Source organism: Trachinotus anak, unplaced genomic scaffold, assembly GCF_046630095.1.
Source record: "Trachinotus anak isolate AG129_WGS33_773 ecotype Australia unplaced genomic scaffold, CSIRO_AGI_Tana_v1 ptg000008l, whole genome shotgun sequence".
Taxonomy (NCBI): domain Eukaryota; kingdom Metazoa; phylum Chordata; class Actinopteri; order Carangiformes; family Carangidae; genus Trachinotus; species Trachinotus anak.
In genome coordinates, this window is record NW_027273859.1 from 26163092 (window position 1) to 26180556 (window position 17465).

A 17465-nucleotide genomic window follows, 5' to 3' on the forward strand; every position below is an offset into this window, starting at 1 on the left:
CTCTTCTGATTGGCTCACTGACCTGTTGTCACTAGATCTCCAGAGAGAAGCCTGAGAGAGGAGACGTAAAACTACAACGGCAACTAAAACACCAGAAAAGTATCAAGTGTGAAAACTTTCCACCTTCAGGTCTGTGACTCGACCTGGTCCTCACAAAGGCATAAGTTCAAGAGACCACACACACTTCTTTTCATACCTAATGCTGGTTTGTGTGGCAGACCTGCAGTTGACAAAAATAAGTCATTATAGCAGCATGACCTAATCTGTGTGTGTGTGTGTGTGTGTGTGTGTGTGTGTGTGACCCTGATAACCAGAAATAGAGACAATGTAAACACTGATGATTATCATTGCCAAAGAACACTGTGCTGCAAAAAATATCTGTCGCCAGTGTTAGTGTTGTTCCTTAACATCAATAGATCATGAATCATGAACACATTAATGCTGTCACATCAGAGGCAGCATTATGACCACTGTAAACTAAGAACAACACCACCGAGCAGAGAACAAGCACAGTTTGTACTCAACATATCTGCCTGCTACAGTAGAGTGATCTATGGATGGCGCTCTGGTGATGTTTGGGGCTGAGACAATGAAGAAATCTACAATGATGTCTTGTTGAATTGTTTGAAGGTTCTCAGGAGATAAATGTCAGCTGACGACGCTCTGCTCTGGTTAACGCCTGGTTGCTGAGATACATCACATTTAGGACTCAAATTAAAATCACTTCATTTCAGTGATGATCAGTGGAAAGAGGAATGTGTGAGGAATTAATGAAGTGTCGATCTGCTCTAAAGTAATCTGTAAACGCTGTAGACTAGTTTACCACCTACATAATAGTAACCCAGCATTACTTCCAAAGCCCGGGGTATTTCATAACACAATATGTTGTGAGGTTTAGTTTACTTTAAAGAAATGTAAAAAAAAAAAAAGTCACAACCACAAGGTCCACTGTGCTTCTTTTCCCGGCCGTCTAGAGCAGCTCTGTGCTGCCTTTTTATTGGATTCTGGGACACTCACTCTCCACCAACCCAACACTACATGAGACAACATTATCTTAAAACACAAAATAATAATACTAATAATAAGGAAGATGATGATAATAATAATAAGACTTAATTTGTATAGCACTTTTCAGTAAAAGGAACAAAGTGCTTCATAAGTCAAATATAAAACATTCAAACAAATCAAAGTGAAATATAAATGAGATTAAAACCAGTCAGTCCTTTTCTTTTGTAGCATTAAAACTGACAAATCTGAACAATAAAGCAGAAATCTAACCTCTGTCTTGTCCAAGAGCAGTTTGATTCCCATGTGAAAGTAGAAGTTGTTTCTATTATCTTTGAGCATTTGATAGTTAACCATGTTGTTGTTATTGTAACCATAACAACAAAGATCGTCTAATGTTGAGCCAAATCTTTTCCTAAACCTCACCAAGCCGTGACCTTCATTATAACAACCGTGGCGACGAAGGTAGGGTCACTGCTCTCGGCAAAGTGTGCATGTTTATTATTGTAACCATGACAACCAAGGTCTGGTACAACTGCCGCTGTAGGGGCGCTATTTCAGGAGACACTCCTGTGGGTCAAATCAGAGGGTTGAAAAAAATGACCTGTGTGGTTGTTTAGGATGGAAGACTGGGTGAATATATGAGATGAACAATCTGAGTTTAGATTTTTTATTTTTTTTTTTAGCTACTACTCTGCGTTCTGAGTTTAATCTCAGGAATTATCATGTTTGTTGCCTGAACAGCTGCTGCAGCCTCTCAGACTTTGTTTTGTTTGTAACACAACCTTTATTTGCAGCACAGGAACAATCTGTAGATTCATATTGATTAAGGATTTACAGTGACATGGTTAATTGTGGGATTGTTTTGGGTGGAGCATCAGTTGCCGCAGTTTCAAGTTGATTGTGGGAAATTAAGTTAAGCCATGCATCCACACAGTTTTATAAATTTGATTACTTTTTTGCGTACAGCACTGTTTTATAAATGAGGCCCCAGGTCTGTGGTGGGAACCTCTGATACTGAGAGCTGAAATTCCTCAGCTTCCCTCCTTGTTCAGTACCAGCACTTCCTGTCATTCTTCTCCTGCTCACTCACTCACTTCTCTCTCTCTATCTTTCTCAGTGTTTAGGAGGTCTTTTCTGCCTAAAGTTCAGTATTATGTTTAAGTGTAGTAAAGGAACTTGTTCATCTACACACACCTAAACAAAAAAGCATGTGACAGAACACAGTTTGCATCCTGTTAACAGGATGTGGGCTTTTACTGTGGTCTTTTCCCGACCATAACCAGGTCTGTCTTTGCGGGGCGTCATGGTGGCCTTGTGGTCTAAGATGCACCATCCACAGTTCTTCCTCCTCTTACCTTCTCTGCTCACATTTCCTGTCTAATTCCCTCTTACATACCTCTTTCACATAAAAAACAAAAAGCCCCCAAAAATCTTTAAATAAAATGTTGTTTTGTGGCCCAAACTGATCTGCCTTATTCTGGCTTGTTTCCAATATACAGCGCTCGTTTCTGTAAAATTCCTGCAATGAGAGAAACTGCACAGGAAACTAGTGGCAGAGTGTTTTTCTTGCTTTAATCAAAACAAGTCTTGATTTAGTATTTAGTATTTTTGCATTTAAAATTTTGCTTAAAGATATAATATGTAACTTTTCCAAGTTAAAATGTCTAAAAACGACCACACCTACATTATATATTTTGTTGAGTTGCCCCAAATGTTTCTAGCAATTTATAAACAGAGAAATAAGTGATTTTAATGGTCTGTCACATATGATCCCCTGTCAGTAATGTCATATCCCTTTGCAGTGTTGTGGTTCTCTGCCAGAAGTGTCAAAATTTACTTGTAAAAAAAAAAGATTTTTTATTCAGCTTCAAGCCATTTTTTTTTACGATACACTGCAGATCTTGGTTGTTTTTAACTATATATTTTAACCAGATGAAGGATTTTAGTCATCAAAACGTGGATCATGAGCAAATGTTGACAGCAGCTTGGCTAAACTGCTTTATTCAGTGTTTTCACCAGATTTGGTCTGTTTGGTTTAAAGAGGAGAAGATTTGGATAATTAGTGGACAATTAGGCCCCTTGCAAAAACCTCCTGAACAACAAACACTGAAGGAATCCAAACAAGGACAGTGATTGTGGTGAAGTCCCCAACTCCCGTGATCCCACGCTTCTCTATTTCACCAAAGTGTCTTTTGTTATTGTTGTGATTGAGAGACCTATAAATCAATGGCTAATCAAATTTTTTTCTGATTTATTTTGTGTTGACTGACCAATTGACTAATTGTAAGTTATGACTGACTCTTACAAACACTGCATCTGTGCTATAAGAAAATGTTATATTTTAAAACTTGGAGAATTTTTAAGTGAATGCTTGCAAACAAAGCAACCATGAGCACAGAGGCACTTCAGGCTAAACTCCAGCCGACAGACATGTGTGATGGGACGTGGTGAGAGAGCTCACATCAGCAGCTCAGTGTCTACATCTGAGGTGACTGAGTTGATTCCTTTTACTGTGGAGGGACTTTCTGAAGGAGATTACATTAGTTTGAACTGAATGAAAGGAATCCATGTTAACAAACACAAACACACACACACACACACACACACACACACACACACACACACACACACACACACACACACACACACACACACACACACACACACACTCGTACTACTCATGATGACCCGCAGCAGTAAAACAAAGACTTAAAGGTACAAATCCCAAATAGAATTTTCTTGGTTAATTGATTAACCATGTAATCTAAAAAAAAAAAAAAAAAAAAAAAAAAAAAGTCATTTACAATTTCTAACAATGGCCTACAGTGATGTCTTCAATTGACTTCCTTTGTCTCATCAATCTCTCATCTCTCGTTTTAATTGACTGTCACAGGACAAAGAAAAGCAGCTGATCCTCACATGGGAAGCTGAAGTCAGAAGATATTTGAAAATCTTGTCTGAAAAACGACTGAAAAAAATAATTTTCTGTTGATCAACTAACTGATTAATCAGCTAATGATTACAGCTGTAGATAGCATGCTAACACATTAAACTAACATTATGATATTAAATATTTTGTTTAACTATACAAAATATATCAAAAGTATGTTGCAACATATGGATATGGAAGAAATGAAATAAATCTTGTGCCTTTAACCTTCGAGATGATTAGCATTATAAGTGAAGTGTTTTTGTTGGCTGACTCAATAGTTTAATGAATTGACTAATTGTGCTCAATAATACATTAATCCTCTGTCAGTGTAGCACAGTATAGATCTATTTCCACCTTTGTCTTGTGCTCAGAGTGTAATGAAGACCTAACAAACAGACATAAATAATGTTATAAAACCAAGCAACAACCTCTGGGTCTGAAAAATGACGCCAGCACAGAAGTGCCAGAAAGTGACCCCTAGACTCTCCTCGTAGACTCTCGTGTTAAAATGTCCAACTTTACAGCTGAAATAAACATGTTTACAGCCTGGTACAGAAACAGTTTTGGTCTCTTTAGCTAATTTCCTCCTTCATGACGACTGCATGGGGGTGAATTTTTATATAATTCACCTGTTAATATTTTATTAAGGCTTAAAGTTATGTATAATTGAGGGCGTGGCCACAGGTGGGTGAGTGCATGCTTGCCACAAACCGGCTTGAATTAAGTCTCTGCTCCACACACGCCCCAGCTCTTTACCCATTTTTGGATTAGCTGGGATGAGCCCACTCTTAGCTTCAAAATCACTTCTCAGAAACTTGTCTTTATTTACAGTCTATGTATAAAACCCAAGTGGCAACCGGCTGTGACAATACACATTGGTTTGTGAACTGCTGTTTCGAAGCCTCGAGTTTGTAATTTGGCCGTCGCCATCTTGGTTTTTTGAAACCGGAAGAAACCATATTATGACAAGAAGGTGGAGCTGAGGAGAAGTGAGGGGTGGAGCTGACCTCCTCTGTACTCTGTCTCTGTGTGTGGTACAGTCTGTCAATCACACGGTAGCCCTGCCCAAATACATACCCTTTTTTATGGTCTATTATCCTCTAAGTGGACCATAATTTAAAAAATGAACATCACGTTGTATTGAAGAAGATTTGAAACTAGAGTTTGAGACCATAAACTCATTCGGAAAATATAGACTTTGGTACAGTAGGACTTCTATTTACAACCAGTGGAGTCGCCCCCTGATGGTCATTAGATAGAATGCAGGTTTAAGGCTCTTCTGCATTGGCTTCACTTTTCAGACCTGGAGTCTACGTCCGTTTTTATACACAGTCTATGATAAAACCTGAGTGAAGCTTCACACAGTATTAGCAGTGTGTTGAGAGAAGAATTGCAGATTGAGCAAACTACTGTAAATGCAGGTGTTTACTTGCTGATTTTACAGGTGGGACAATAGGTGTATTAATAGAGGAAGGGGGCCCAGATTTACTGAAGGTGCTACAGCACTGGTCAGAACATCTGGCCCAGTTATTGTGTTGCCTGCCCTGCACAGACCAGTGAGAACATCACACTTCAACACTGGGCTCCTGGTGTGATTTGGGAGATTTTTGTATTTTAATAAAACGTTGGTTGCTTTCATCTCTGGATATGAAAATCTGATTTATTTGACATGGTTCAGGTGTGTGTTAAATCTGCATCGACTCCTGTCAGAGCGAGTCACCCAACAGGAGGAAGATAGAAGAAGTGAAGTTTGAATCAATAAAACAAAGTGTTATTTTAAAGCAGCATCTTCATCACTAAGTCAGTTTCCCTGAAGAGCGCCGTTAGCATTCCTCACATTCAGACTTCCCACTGTAGCAGCAGCTGGTTCTGGCTCTTGGTTTCAATGAGGCATATTAACAATGCTCACAAACCATTTTAGGAAAACTAAAGCATGGATGCAGAAACTTTTTGGTGTTCATGTGACATAAAAATATTCCAAACATCTGCGTTCCTTGATTTACAGTTTGCTAGGAAGCTGTTCATTACATCAGAAAGTCTCTGCTTGAGTGCACAGGGCGGCAGCTTTAAAGGGACGAGACAAAGTGTTTTCTCCTTCATGTTCCTCTGTCAGCTTTTCAGTCCCACGCCTGCATATTATCAAACTCATATCTCCAGTGTCTCAGCTTTTCAGGAACAAACAATCTTGGTTACAGCTTAATGGCAGCACATTTTTCATCTTATCGGCCTTGTTATGCAAACATTGAGAGTTCGTAGAATTTTATCAGTTAATGGAAGAGTGTGGAAAGTAGAAACATGAGTACAGTTGCTCTGCTGGTTCAGTTCAGAGATGCAGTGTGAGGATGCATTAGGTTTCTTGTTTTCTGTTAGTTGTCTGACTGTATTCTGTACAACTAGGAGCCTACAAAGTCTTGTCTGATTTAAACCAGTCAGCAGACCATAACAGTAATCTAAACGTGAGGAAAGCAAAGTGTGTATGACAGATTTGGTGACTCTGAAGCTCAGATAGGGTTTTAGTAATATTCCCAGATCAGTGGTTCTCAAACTTTTTCACATTAAGGACCTTTAAACTGCTTCAAATTAGACCACGGACCCATATCTGATAATATTTTAGCTTTTAGATGTTTTATTCCATAAAGTTTTTAAAACTCATGACCAAACTTGTGGATGGAATTATAGTAAAAATGAATTACTCCCCTCTTTGCTGGGAACCCCCAGAAATCCCCTCGAGGACTCCTGGGTGTCCCCCACCCTACTTTGAGAACCACTACCCTAGATGATAAAAGCTAGAATGGTTAACCCTGCTAACATGAATTTCAAAATTAAGGTTGTAATCAAATAGGACACCTTGGTTTTCAACAGAGAGCTTAGTGTTGATGGAAAAGGGACCAAGCGAGGATTTTAAAGCTGTATGCAGATTTTCAGGGAGAATTATAAGAGACTGCACTGAAGAAAATGAGCAGAAATACAGTTTCAATGTCTATTATTGAGAACAGTCTTTTATAGGGGACAAACTACTGTGGTTTTAAGGCTTTACTGGGATGTATAGATGTCAAAGTGGTCCCAAAATGCAGCCCTGGGGCACTCCAAAGTGTCACCAACAGAAAATAAATATTTCTGTTTGAAAAGTAGGAGATACATGACTTCAAACTGTCCCAGATGAACCCACCCTGTGCTGGAGTATAATAAGAAAAGTTGTGATCTATTAAAGCTTGTGGAAAAATCTAGCAATATGAGAACTGAGCATTCACCTGACTCAGCAGTCCTTCAGAGATAAGTGGTTACTGTATAAACTCTGTACTCTCAGAACTGTATCATTAGGACTGTGGTATTGTCTGAACCTGACTGAAAGTTTTCATAAATGTGGTTATCTGCAGGAGCCTTGCTGTGAAGGGCAGCTTGGAAATTGGCCTGCAGTCGCTGTAATTGGATTTTTATTGAAATAGCTCTGTTGCTATAATAACTCACTCTCAGGATGAACTGTAATCACTTTGTTGATCCCCAGATCTTTCATCTAGCTCCAATATCAGGTCGAAATCATCCAGTCTTTTGGCTTGTCTAAATATTTGCTGAACTAATTGATAAGTTAACAATATTGCCATTGGCCTCAGCTCAGTTACAGGGTAATATGCCAAACGAAGATGAACATGGCAATGTACCTGCTAAACGTCAACATGTACACCTACAGTAGAAGGCAGTGTGAAGCCCACCTCCTGGGACCACAGTGTTATTCACCTTTGGCCTCAGTGTGAAGCTGTATTAAATTTAAATTCCAACCTAAAAATGCATGGCTGTTAGCAGACACACTTTGAATGGATACAGCAATTAAGTACATTGCACAACAGGGTCACAAACTAATTTGTGGAATGCAATGAAAATCTGTGACTGACGATAATGAAGCATTTAAAAGAATCTGAGACAGAAGGTTAGCTTTTTTCAGAATAGATTTAGACCTTATACAATACTCACGGGGCCAATGTAGGTTGAAACAGTAATTGGTCAATAACTTCCTGTGTTTTCCTTGCTGAGGCTTGGTGGAGGGATACGTCTTGTTGGCCACAAACAGATTAGTTGTCGGGATGAAACAACGGCAATAAACACTATTGCAAAGGCCAAGAACCCCATTTGCAGTCAAGACAGCTGAAGCCTCATAAAATTCAGCTGAGCTTCAGCATTTATTTTTGTACAAAATGAGAACTGTGCACTCTTTCTTGTAGTTGTGCTGAAAATGGATCACTTAATGATCAGATCAACCAATAAACATTTCCTCACATAACGTGTAAATTATATTACAACCGAAAAATCCAAACCTCTCCTTTCTAACTATAGTTAACAGGGTGTCGCACTGCAACACAAAAACAGACACAAACTCAGTCTGGCCTCAGCATAACTACACATGGAAGCCTGAATAACACTAGGTGAGCTGACTCGACTGCCAAGATACAAACACCGCAAATTAACAACATGCAGCCAGAAATAGTCGGGACAAATGCCCTGAAAGGGTTTCTCCACAGTTCATTACGGGTCTTTTCTTCACTGTGAAACTCGCATTCCTTCTGCCGAGCTTGACAGATGAGATTGTTGTGTGGCTTTGGCAGAAGTAGGCTGCAGCTGTCACGTTAACAAAGCTGTTTTCACTTTGAATTGATTTGAATAAATGTTGTAATAACATCATCCAAGTTCAGTCCATGCTGCAGAGAAATCACATCAAGTGCTCCTCTGTTTGTTTTCCTTTTCTGGCTCCAGCTGAGTGTTTACATGAGGATGTAATGTTTCTGAATGATTTTCAAGGACTTTGGGACATTCTGACCTCTGCTAACACTCTTTACAAGTATCTGACACAAGAGCATGTTCAACAAATAGGCCTCCTGTCCAGTAACACTTCACTGTTTTCCTCCCCTGATAGCTGAGGATCATTAAACAGTCAGCTGCTTGTCTGCTGCGGCTCTACAGATAGAAATAAACCCAAATTCAACACAAACATTTCTATTTTACCATTAGCATTTTAAAAGAAGTTAATAGTTGAATTGCCTGGACCAGAAAGCAAAAACAGACCTCACCAGTTTCAGGGGTTGTCTACTTTTTATATAAACAAAACAAGAATGTATACAGTCAGAATAACTAAGAATAAACATGCCAAAATCACATTAACCTTAAACAGTAGCTTTAAACTTTAAGTAGCTTTAAGTTCTTCTGGTGGAAAATTTGTTAAAATGGCTTAACTTCTGGGTCAAACTTGTGTTTCTGCTGGTTTACTAATCTTATCATGTTGTCATGATAAGTCATAATCATGTTATGTCACACAAACCTACACTGATCCAACATTCACTTAAGGAAGCAAAGGAAACAGCAGAACGTAAACTAGTGAAAGGGGGGAACTCAAAATGCATCAAATCACATGTAAAATAGAAAATTGTATGTAAAAACTATTAATATATTCTCATATTCAGTGTTTGCAAAGTAAGGGTTAGAGGAATGTAACGTCTTCCCATGACCTTCCCTTCCTATGTTCCCTCCATCCTAATTTGTTCGGTACCTTTCTTGCTCCCTCTCTCTCCCTCTCCCCCTCCCTCCCCTCTCCAAAAGCAGCAGCAGCAGAGTCGGGGTTCAATCTATTATTCAGCGAGGCCTCGCTGCTGCACACAAACACAGCATCAATAATGAAACCAGCGGCTAATTAATCATTGAAAACAGCAGGAGCACAATCTACGGACCGCTATGGAGAACATGCAGTGTGTGTGTGTGTGTGTGTGTGTGTGTGTGTGTGTGTGTGTGTGTGTGTGTGTGTGTGTGTGTGTGTGTGTGTGTGTGTGTACTTATAATGATCTGTTACCTACATTGTGGGGACTGAGGACCAAGCTTGTGCTTGCAGAGTAAAGTGTGTATTTTGGAGAGTTAAGATTGTGTGTGTATGCGTGTGTGTGTGTGTGTGTGTGTGTGTGTACGTGTGAGGCAGGTAGCTTTGAAGCTTTGCCTCCTGCTGCTATAATAGTCACATCAGCATCATCCCTCCTCTGTCCGCTGATGGAGGGAGTCGTGCCAGGAGACTTTTAATAATAATCACATCGCAGGTTAACATGCTAATATTTATTTAAAGGTCCCATGTTTTACACAATTCAGTGTTTTATTTGAAGTGTTGATATCCATCAGAAGATATATTTATGGTTTTAAGAACCAAAACCATCTCAATGTTGTTTTACATCTCCTCTCTCAGGCTTCTCTCTGGATCTCTAGTGACAACAGGAAGATAAGATAAGATCGCCTTTATTAGTCCCACAGTGGGGAAATTCACAGTGTTACAGCAGCAAAGTGGCAGTGCAGAGAACAGGAAAGCTGCAAGAAACTGCAATAACAAATATTTAGAAAGATAAATAATAACAATATAATAATGTACAAAGTATATAGATACAAAAAATTACATATTTACAACAACAGTAGCAGCGTTGTGGGATATTGACAGATGCATGAGGTTGTTACGGTGGTGAGCTGTCCATTTCTGGTGTGTGTGTGGTTGCAGTGTTTGTTGTAAAGTCTGACAGCAGCTGGAAGGAAAGACTTGTGGTATCTCTCCTTCACACACCGTGGCTGCAGCAGCCTGTCACTGAAGGAGCTGCTCAGTGCTGTCAGTGTCCTGCATGGGGTGGGAGGTGTTCTCCAACAGGGAGGATAGCTTCGCCACCATTCTCCTGTCGCCCACTACCTCCACTGAGTCCCAGGGGCATCCCAGGACAGAGCTGGCCTTCCTGATCAGCCTGTTCAGTCTCCCCCTGTCAGCAGTGCAGATGCTGCTGCCCCAGCAGACCACACCGTAAAAGATGGCTGATGCCACCACAGAGTCGTGAAAGGTCTTCAGTGCCCCCTGCACCCCAAAAGAGACTCTGAGCCTCTCTCCTGATTGGCTGACTGTTTCTGAAGGATCAAAAAAATATATAGCAGATTTCAGGTAAACACTCGGACAAACCAAATTCTACAAGGTTGGATTGTGTTCATGGCTGAGAGCAGTGACTGCTTTGTTGTGACATCACACAGTTACAGAAGTCCTGATGGCTGGTTTTAAGGCTCAGTTTCTGAATACAGGCTGTGTGCATTTCTCTGTGGACTGAGGCTTTGAGCATCGCAGCTGAAAAAGATCCTACCTGACCCAATAGAGTTCTGCAGGAATGAGTCCTAAAACCCAGAAATTAGTTGCAATTTAGTACTTCCTGTTCCTTCTTCCAAGGTCTCAGGGTTTCTTAAATGGATGTTTGGTTCAATGGATGAAATGAGGTCTGTGGTTAACACAATTTCAAGACATTTTCACGTTTTATTCTACAACATTACATACATCAGTCAATACCCCAGTACGGATTTCTCTAAGCTTTTAAATCTCTTAAAAAAGGTCGGGTGCTAACAAGTGGCATTTACCACTCAAGGTTATACCGAGGTTGTCACGGATGTTAAACGTCATCAGTCCAAGATGAAAAGAGATCAAACAACCACTCCACCTTTACACCTTGTGCTGTTTCTACTTGTGCTCTTAAAAACTGTTACTAACTTTATAAGAGGAAAGGCTTTTGTAGAAGAGGTCAGAGCTAAATCAGAGCTGCGAGTTTAGCTGTGGTGACGTTATAGTCATGTGACCGTGGTGTAGATGGTTTGTAGCTTTTTACTTTTACCTTTTACATTTATTTTTCTGCAGTAATCCAAAAGATAATGTAAAATCCTGTTCTTCCGGGGTGGCGTATAAAAATATGTCATGCTACAGCTATCTACTGGAGTAGTAAAATCAGTAAAGCTGATTACTTTAACGTCATTACATTACCTCTAAGTTATCTCCCACAGAAACTACTCCTGTACCTTGAATTTAAATGTCAATGGAAACTTATTTACACCTCAACCAAATGTCAGGATGAAGTGGAGGGATAATGACGCATCACGTTCGTAATGATGTCTACTTCTTACTTTTTATTGTGGTGCTATACACTTGCTAAATTAACATAATTCACCTGTACCAGAGATTGTATGAGAGCTGTTACCTCTCAGTCGACCAGCAACCTCACAAACCTTCTCCTGTGTTTTTTGTGATTGATCTTTCAGTAACAGTGGGAGTGGAGCAGGAGTCTGTATAGACTCTATAAATTCAATCATATTTTCCATCTGTAACTGAAATCGAACTGTTAACCCTCTGGTACGGTTCTCAGCTGCTCTGTTTCTGGGGTTGCATTAATATTTCAGGGTTTCAGACCTTCCTGCTGCTGGAAAGGAAACAGATGCTTCACTACTGGGTCGAATAGTGTGAAATGTATTTTTAATGTGTTGAATTTTGTCTTTATGGAGGAAGCCGATTGTCTAAACTTAGATCTACAATGTGGTATTTTGAAGTTGCCGTTCTCCAGGCTCCTCTTTACTCTGTTAGTGTCTTGCCTTTGAATAGACCTGGATTAATCCACTAATGGCGGCTCTAACAGGGACCATGTAAGCTTTCCTGCAGCGTTAGCAGGAAATGCTCATTTTGCATCAGCAGTAAAGCAACACGACCTTAAACGGCTCTGATTTGGCTGGAAACTGATCAGTGAGCTGCAAGATTTACTCAGATGCCAAAGAGGTTGAGCACATTGAGAGTTTTAAAACTGTGTTTCCTCCCAAATCAGAGTCATTTGATTCAATCATAAAAATATCTCATCAAACTTTCAGAGATGCTCAGTGATGAGCTCAGTCACTATTTTATCATCTTGCCTGAGGAAGAGAGCCAAGCCTGAGACATGTCACAGTCCTCATCCTCGTGCCACTGAGGGGCCACATTCATGTTCATACTTAGTGTAATAAATATTTTCTCTTTTTTGCATTGACAGCTCCCCTCTCTTTTTCCTTGTATCATCACTGAAGCCCATTTTCCACTGTGTTTGTGGATTTTTAAAGGTTCAGACAGTAATAAATACTGACTTAACACAAACAATATAATTTCTTTTTGCCCATGACTGTCTTGTTTCCACTCCCCCCTGGGCTCTCGGGGGGAGTCGGGATGATTTTGGGCTCTGGCTGGATCGATTAGCCTCCGGCTGCTTCATCACAATACAGCCCAGTGTTGAGGGGAGAGACAGCAGCTCTGTTATCAGTCTGTCTCATGATCTGCAGGTGCAGCAGCAAAACGCCAACTGGAACCACAATCTGCGCTCAAACTGCAGCTCTGATGCAGATCTCTAGCATCACATGCGACTCAGATTTGTTTTTTTTATTTCTTGAGTTATTAGGAGGAATTATTTAGTCCATAATATGTCAGTAAACAGCGGAGAGCACCCATCACAAGTTTCCGGAGCCCAGTGTGACACAACTGTTTGTTTGGCCAACAAACATCTTAAAACCTAAAGAGAATTAATTAATTTATGATTTAAGACAGACTGAAGCAGAAAGTCTGACCTGGACTTGCTTATTTTCCAGGTTTTGGCCTGAGAAAATTAACTGATTGTCTGTCCATGTCTTTTTTGATAATAAAGCAGGTCTAGGTTCTGTATCAATACTGTGAAAGTATCAAAGCCTCAGTCCACACAGAAATGCACACAGCCTGTATTCAGAGACAGAGCCTTAAAACGAGCTGTCAGGACTTCTGTACCTTTGTTATGTCACAACAATTGAGATGTTTTTTTGTTCTTAAAACCGCAACTTTATCTTCTGATGGATATCAACACTTACATACTTTACTATACAGGAAAAGTGCAAAATATGGGACTTTTAATGTTAATATTCTGCCTAAATAATTAATCAACCAGTCACTTCAGCTCTAATTTGAGTTTAAACACCAAAAGGTTGCACTTGCACGTGTCTGACATGTACACCCTCATGTCAGAGTTTAGTAACATTTCCTCGATAGTGACTCAGTCTGATGTTTTCTTCTAAGACCCTCACTCTTTCCCTTTCAATCTGAAAATGCAGCAGTACAAGAAAAAAGAAAGAAACAGGCTGTTTGACCGTCTTCTGCGGCAAAGTCTGTTTAACCTCATGCTGCTTGTGGCTGAGTGTGGTCAGACGTGTGCTCTGTTGAACCTGCACCTGTTTTACCTGCTGTTCAGTGGCCCTTTAATACAGGATAATACAGTGTGTGGGATTTTCACTAAAAGATAAAAAAGCATCTGATTTCTCTCATCCCAGAAGCTCATTCATTCATTCATTCATTCATTCATTCTTCAACCAACTATTGTAAAATGTGATTCATTGTTTCAGTCATTTTCCAAACAAAAATACCAAAATCTGATGGTTCCGGTTTCTCAAATGTGAGACTTTTCTTGACTAAATTATTGTAAATTGACTGACTGCTGTTTGGACTGTTGAACGGACTTCATAAGACATCACCTTGGTTTCTTATGTTTTATAGAGCAAACAAATAAACAATGAATTGACAAAACGAATCAAGAAATGAACAGATAATTCAAATAATTGTCGGCTGCGGGCATGTTTCTTTAATCCTTTTACTTATTTTCCTAATATTTTTAGCAGCACTAAGTTATATAAAGCCTTTTGTGTCTTCAGAGGGAGCTGAGTGAAGTCTGATAAATGTCCTCAGGTGATGTCTCCTGGTTGGGCTGCAGCATGAGTCTGACAGTGTTGTGGGAGTGCAGGGCCGGAGCTCTTTTGATTCTGCAAGAGGCAAACGTGGACATCTTTAATAAATATCTCTGCTTTCAAAAGGTCTTGTCTTTAAGGGCAGTGTGTGTTTTTTTTTTTTTTTTTTTTTTTTTTTTAAAGTGTTTCTGGCGTCTGTCACTCGTCTGTCTCATGTAGCTGATAATCTTCCATTAAGTGTAATTGTTCTTTGTGTTGTTATGGTTACAGACACTCGTATTTGAATCTAATTCATTTGCCAAAAAAGAGACAAAGCACACAGTAAGCAAAGTTAAAGGTGACTGCCCTGATTGAGAACGTACAGCCTATATCTGTGTAATCAATGTGGACATGTAGAGCTACAGTGGGCAGGGAAATTATGATCAATAAATAAAAACAATGCTGTTTTTTCTGACCTCAGACTGGTTCTGCACAGACAGGTGCTTCTGGGGCAAAGTCAGTGTGGACTGCTAGATGAACAAATGGATGCTTCAGTCGCTCTAATGCACCACTCCTAATAAGAAAGACGTTAGATCTTCTGTATTTTACATGAGGCAGCTTCTGAAATGTAGGTGTCGATGGCCTCAGATGTGATTTACAGCCTAATACGCTGCATTGATTGATCTGAGGCTTTGCCGAAGGGGGAAAACTACAAAACACTGGGAGTGAACTAATCTCCACCAGGCTTTGGATTTGTGAGCTTCCTCGTGATGAACATGCAGAGCTGTTTACTGCCGGTGGTTAAAACGCTGCGGTCAAAATAAAATAAAAACACCCTGTGAGGATGAAGAGGAAGAGACAATAACATGTGTTGTCTGTGTTTTAGAGACGTGCGCTCAGGGATGACACAAAGCAGCCAGTGTTTCTGCTGCTGCAGCTGATCCCAGTTCGGCCTGAGTGTCAGAGACGTTTGCTGCCATCTAGTGGTTTAATGTTATTGTTCCTCCCACTTTTTCATTTTCTTCCACTTCATATATTTTTGTATTTTCTAACATTTCTCCTGTCCTCTCCCTTTTCCTTCATTCCCGTTTCTTCCTTCTTCCTTTCCCCCCTTTTGTTTTCTTCCCGTCTTTACTTTTTCCTTGCTTTTACTTCTTTTACTTCATTACTGCCTCATAAAATCTTTACTCCTCAGCTTCCTTCCTTTATTTTTTATTACTCTTCTTTCCCTTTATTCCCTCACTCTCCACCTTTTGTCGTTTCTTCCTTGTCAGTCATCCCCTTCTTCACATCTCCTCTCTCCTTTCTGTAATCCTCCCTTCCCTCCTTTCTTTACAGTCGTCTTCCTTCTCTTATGCTGTTACGACTCCTGCTGGAAAAACATGGCAGGATAGGATGAAGCACGGTAAACACAGAGAGAGAAAAATGATGAAAGGAAGAGGTTAAAAGAAGAACTTGTCCCAGATCCCCAGCAGAGGGGGCTGTGACCACACTGCAGAACCCCCCCTCCTCTGATAACAACTCCACTTTCACACTTCCTGTCTGTGGAGTCATATCCAGTTATCTTTGGAGTTCAGTTGATTTGTCTCTATGACCTCTGACCCCTGATAGTCATCTTGGCTGTAGCAGTGAAAGGTGCTGTTTGCTACTTTTGGTTATCAGCTAATTTTTACTTAATATAAAGGCTTGTTTGCATCCCAACTGTCACTGTGTTCAGTGTATTTACTGTCCTCCTGCTTTATGAAGTTAAACTTTCCATTCAGTTTGGAAAGTAAAAAAAATTCCAATATATTGTAATATATTAAATTCACAAACGCCCTGTGATAGACTGGTGACCTGTCCAAGGTGGACCCTGTCCTCACCCAATGTCCAGCCCCCCCCGACCTGGTTTGGATAAGCAGTGTAGATACTGGATGGATGGATGGAGGGATAATTCACAAACCTAAATTTACTGCTTAACATAACACAAACAAATGTTGAAAAATAGGCTAAATACCAATATTATGCAGTAAATGAAGTGAAAACTTTGGAATATCAAAAGTTCTTAGATAAATCATAAATATTCATTAGAAGAAAATTAAAAACTTTTGGTCTAAGTCACTGAAAAAGATCAATTTTGATATGAAGTGAGTCAACTGTGCTAAATAAACAAAACAAAAAAAAAGTTTTGTTTAAAGCAGGTGGAAACATTTTTTACATAGACAGATAGATGGAGAACTACAGGAGCTGACTACCTGATCAGGTAATGTGGTTTTGCCCTCTTGCTCATCACCTAAGCATCATATCTAAAAACATTTATAGTGAAGGATAATGTGAGCCTAATGGTCGACTACCACCACTGATAATGATAAGGGATCCTGTAAATATATTATTACAATTTCCCGTCAGGGCCTCCGGACGTCTCCATCTCCACAGTTTGTGGGCTGATGTCAGAGGTGTTTTTGTGTCAGTCTTAAAAGGTGAATAAACTGCAGCTTAAGTGTGTCTACACTGCAATGCATCATGGTCCTGAGTGCTGATATAAGATGACAAACTGCCATCAGTGAGGGTGGCATGTGCCCATGTTGCGTAATCCAACACCTTCTGGCTTCTCTCTCACAGCTAAAAATACCAGCAGGATCTGGACCTCCATCTGATACCGTCCTCGCTGTCTGCACTCGCAACAAACACAAAACATCCCTATCCCCGATTTCATCTCACTCACAGGCGTCCTGCTGTCTCTGTCTTTTTCCAAAACAAGAGAGGACAACTCTGTCAATGGGGGTGAGAGAAGTTTTTGCCATTTTTTTTTTTTTTTTTTTTTGCTGACTCGTATTTGAAGTGAAGGGTGGTGTCAGCTCATTGTCTGCAGACCTGATGCCACCAAGCTGCAGGGTGTCATCGTAGGTCAGGGGCAGAGGACCCTGGGGTGGGTGGCTGTGGAGCTTCTCTGGCTGACAGTGGTTTTAAGAGGCAGCACTCACACTGCTGACTGCCAGCACTGGATGTAAACAGCAGTGTATAACCCCCT

At 40.1% G+C, this 17465-nt stretch overlaps 1 long non-coding RNA gene across 4 annotated transcripts in view; it reads left to right on the forward strand.

Moving 5' to 3' along the window:
- Positions 1 to 17465, forward strand: part of LOC139624603 (uncharacterized) — a 55756-nt gene that overhangs the window by 27334 nt on the left and 10957 nt on the right. Inside the window, exon 2 of one of the 4 annotated variants that reach the window (XR_011691685.1) lies at positions 17057 to 17218. The exons of 1 other annotated variant lie outside the window; for it this stretch is intronic. This is a non-coding gene — a long non-coding RNA (uncharacterized lncRNA). Of the gene's footprint in view, positions 1 to 10336; positions 17219 to 17465 lie in introns of those variants that run through there. 2 more of the 4 variants (XR_011691682.1, XR_011691690.1) reach the window with 2 other exon arrangements.